The sequence below is a fragment of the Lissotriton vulgaris genome, chromosome 11 (genome assembly GCF_964263255.1).
Source record: "Lissotriton vulgaris chromosome 11, aLisVul1.2, whole genome shotgun sequence".
Lineage (NCBI taxonomy): Eukaryota > Metazoa > Chordata > Amphibia > Caudata > Salamandridae > Lissotriton > Lissotriton vulgaris.
The window spans coordinates 486,491,334-486,495,948 of NC_141699.1; the positions used below are offsets into that span (position 1 = coordinate 486,491,334).

At 42.2% G+C, this 4,615-nt stretch overlaps 1 pseudogene; it reads left to right on the forward strand.

Moving 5' to 3' along the window:
* Positions 1-2,527: 2,527 nt before the first annotated feature.
* LOC147682142 (transmembrane and coiled-coil domain-containing protein 6 pseudogene) lies at positions 2,528-4,097 on the forward strand (annotated as a pseudogene).
* The last annotated feature ends 518 nt before the right edge of the window (positions 4,098-4,615 follow it).

Here is a 4,615-nt window from a genome sequence, read left to right on the forward strand (position 1 = left end):
TGAAAATGCCTCCACCGGCCATTGTACATGCAGACTTTAGCACACCCTTTTCATGCATTCTTCCAGTGTCATATGTAACCTCCAACCTTCTCTGTTCAATTTTTTTTGAAAGACCTTAGCAACCCTTCAAGATAAAAACTAAGATGGCTGTGAAACAACTTTCTATGCGAGCTCTGCATGCCATCTTAAAAGCCAAATTATTAAATTAAATGCTACGTACCTTTCTGTAATGTGCTTCGGCTGCACAGTCTATTCTTGTCTGTATGTGTGCATCACAACAATTGAAATCACCATCTTCATGCATATTTAATAATAAAGCACTTGACACGATCCAGTGACACTGTATTTATTATTTGTAATTATTTATTTTTTCAAAATTAATTTCCACAAGTACAAACTTTGTTCCTTTATTTGCATAATAAATAGTAACTACATTTTAGATTATACATCACAAATGCCGATATTACAGTAAAGAAATGTTAAGAATGTATCCAAACTCTCAATTGTTTAAATCTGTGCTCTTCAAACAGTAACTTTAAAAAATATTTCAATGTATCACAACATTTTGTGGGCCCACAAATGCAAGTACTACTATTTTTAAAAATTCTGTACTCTTTCACTGTAGCTCTAAATTAAAAAAATGAGGACCAGAAACACTGATAGAACATTACAGAACTTGTGAAAATAGTTTGACTGTTTCCGAATAACTCATTTCACTTTACTGACAACATGTTTCATTACTACTGACACATCTTAGATATGGTAAATCTCACTTACACAGTACGTATTTGTTTGGCATGTACTGCTGTAGATTCACATGGTTACCATAATCCTGCCGTCTTGTTTTACTTTTTAGATGTTTACAAACTGTTTTGTGGAAAGGCTGTCTCCTTCTGATATTGTGCCCCGGCATCGACTCTCTTGTTAGCATATTTGTATCCAGATGGTGATAATGGAATTATTAAGACTATAATATACTTCTATATCTGTTAGTTAGTAAATGCAACAGGAATACGTGTTAACTATACAGTGCAGGCCTGACATAGTACATATGACATTATATATGTGGCTGATAAATTAAAAGGTCTTAAAGGTTGCCTGTATAAAAATTGAGGTGGACGCATTGCTCTACATCCGTGAAAGATTATGCCCTGAAACTCTTTAAAAAAGTTACAGCTGTATAGAAGTAATCTGTCAAAGAACGCATGGAAGCAGTACTGTCAAGCATAAAATGGAATGAGTCTTCTTTTTTCAGTCCACTCCAAACACACCAATGGATATTTGACAATGTTACTTTCTATAATATGTAAACATGTACATCGAACATGTACATCCTACGCCATGAGACATACTAAAGTGCTTTTAAAAAGCCATTTAGTACAACATTGAAGTGCACTTTTAACAAATATGTATTTGAACAGTAATGTTACATATATTGTCATTAATTACATATCGATCTAGACATAATTAATAATTATTCATCAATGCGTATAATGAAATCCTTTAACTTGACTGTTAAGCAATTTATGCAAGTGTTGTCCTCCAGATTCCTGGGCAATTATCGTTCTGCTGCTTTTTCAGTAACTATTCATATGTCGTATGTGACTTGTCTCCCTTACTGGTTTCAAAACATATTCTACATTACTAATTTATTACAATTATGTTGGAGACTACAGTTGAGTTAGAGTAATGTTTTGAATACTTTTAAAAACTGGACATGTTTTCAAACCGAATATTATTGAATTAGATACCTTTGTCCTGTATGTAAACTGCTGTCTCAAAGCACCCACCTAGCCCTAAAACACTGAAGCCTGTGTACGAGGTGGTTACACCTGTCTGTGACAGGAAAGCGATTTTCGATGCCTCCCCTGTTATAGTGCTTCAGACCCGTATCTGTCACTGCAACTTTCATTTTATTGATGGTAGGGCTCTTTGTAGGTATTACCGGTTAGGTTACTGTGTACATGTTTTCTCACAGTACAAGGGTGGAATTTTACCCCTGACGCCATGCACAGGGGATGAGGCTGGCCTGGTGGTAGGTAGCATTCGCAAGTGTTTTACATCAAACATGACCATGTTTCCATGTAGCCATCGTAAATTTACCACAAATTTTCCTGTGAAAATGTCAGACGTTTTTTGGTTTCAGCAACGGCAGAACGCTTTAACTGAATCTAAATGTAAAAATGATGTTCATTAGCGCATCTCAAATGTAATTTGAAAAAGTGACCTGTTGGAGTGTGACCATGTGATACTAGTGCAACTGTATGTATGGATTCAGAATGGAAAATATGAAAAAATAGTGTCCAAGAAAGATAAGCTGTGCACCTTGAGATAAGGACTAAGTGCTTCTGAACGATTGCAGAACGAGAAAAGGATGAATTTTGGAGCATAGTTTTACTGGACTGTACCATATTGCCAAAATGCTAGGCGCTGATCACCGACCGTTACGATGCGGCAAAGAACAAGATCAGCAAAGGATCTTCAAGTTAAATTAATGAAAATTATACAATTATTTTAAAAAGGCGGCATGGAAATATGGAATTATTTTTTTAATAATCAGGGAAAAGGGGAGGAGCCAGGTGGATTGGAAAAGACTGGCCCAGGGTCAGAGCCACATCCGACAAAACCAGCTAGCCGGACTGGAGGGAGAGCGCGCCTCATTAGAGAACACCACAAAAAAACTCTGAACAAACACACACATACTTCTAGATCATTGAAGGTGAACAAAAAAAGAGCTGGAGGCCAAGAAGGCGACCAATTATACAGCCGCCAAGACCAAGAAACCAGCGGCCAAAAAAGCTGCCCCCCCCCAAGCCCAAACAGGGTCCCGGGCGGGGGAACGGGACACACGTCGACGGCTGATATCCGGTTGGAAGAAGGTTGTTTACATGAACTTTCTCAGTCTGATGACTCCTCTTTATCTGAGGCGTGTATACCAGCAACTTCCTATCTCCTGACCTACCTTTCAGGACACAGCGTAGCACTCACAGAGCTGTGCCTGTACACGTTGGGTAATCTGCCAAGAATGAGTGAAGGTGTGAGGCGGACGCTTCTAGCACAAGGAGTACTTCCTGCGCTTTTGCTCTCTATCCAGTCTCCTGACGGGGCAGTGTTCGAAGCTGTGGGCTACGCCTTGGCGCAGCTTCACCGGGCCAAGGAAGCGTCTGAGAAGATTGTACCGTTCTAGTCTCTGGCCTCCTCCAGCATGTTCTGCGCTTGATCCTGCCTAACCTGGAGCTGGGATTGGGAGCTGACGGCGATACCGTCTTTACACACAGATGGTGATGCCGTTGATTCCAAGAACGGCGATTCCAACAACGGAGATTCTGTGCCATTTACAAACGCAATATCACTTAATGCACAAAAGCAATACTAATGTGGGATTGGGAGCAGCTGTAGAGTTTGCCTGGTGTCTTCATTATATCATTTCCAGCAAAGTGAAGAATGCCCTGGTCCTCTCCCAAGAAGCTGTCCAGACTCTGGTCAAACTGCTGGTGGATACAGCCTCCTCTGTCTCCGGAGATACTGTTCAAGGACTGGAGTTGTTGTTGTGTCCTGCACTGCGGTGTCTTGGAAATATGGTGGCAGAGGATGAAGCGGGCCAGGTGCAAATCCAGGACGGGCAGCTATTGGGCACCATCTTTATCTTCATGAAGATCTTTCTACAGCAGCATCCTTTCATGGTTTCAGAGTGCCTGTGCCTCCTCAACAACCTGACGATGGATGACCCCGTTTTCTGCTTAGCCATACTGCACTGGGACCTGCACCCCACTCTCCTTCACCTCCTGTGAGTTTCCAAGGCAGTCAATCTTCTAGTTCTCACAGTTTTGTGCAACATGGCGGAGAAGGGTCCTGCATACTGCCAGCAGCTCAGACACCAGCATGTGCTGCCTGTCCGGATCAAAGCCTTGCAGCTGCTAGACCTGGATGCTGCTGGTCAGAGCCTGGAGTTCCTCCATCTGCTTTTCAGGCACTGTTCAGAAGCGTCTCGAGACTTTGTGAGCCAATCAGGACAGCAGGCCCTTGAACAATATCAAGACAAAGAAGAGCTCCAGTAAAAAATTTCCGTTATTGTTGGACAGTGTGAGGCTAATTAAAACAATGAAGCACTGCACATCAAAAGCGTTCTAAACATGAAGGCACTTTACGCAGCAAGAAGAACCAGAATTAATCTCGGCATCATTTAATGTTCCTTTATGTCTCACCTTAATGTACAGTCCATTTGGTAGAACATTTCATTTTTGTAATAAAATATTTGGAAACAAAACAACAACAACAACAAAAAGTTGGCAATGTTGGCGTTGGTGGGCGAGATGTTGGGCACGCGGAAGGTGCTGGTGCAGCAGGTGCAGGTACTGTTGGGTCATCTGAATTTTGCATGACGAGTGGTGCAGGCTGGGCGTACGTTCTGCCGGCGGCTGGGCTTAGCTTTGTCGGGTATGACTTTGCCTCACCATCACCTGCGATTGTCGGTGGGCTCGAAGGAGGACTTGCATATGTGGCGGGCATTCTTGGACCGTTTCAACGGTGTGCCCAGAGGGCTGGACATGAAACGGGACGATGTATTTGGACACGGCTGGAGTCGCTGGTTTCGGATTGGGTTGGGCCGGCCGGT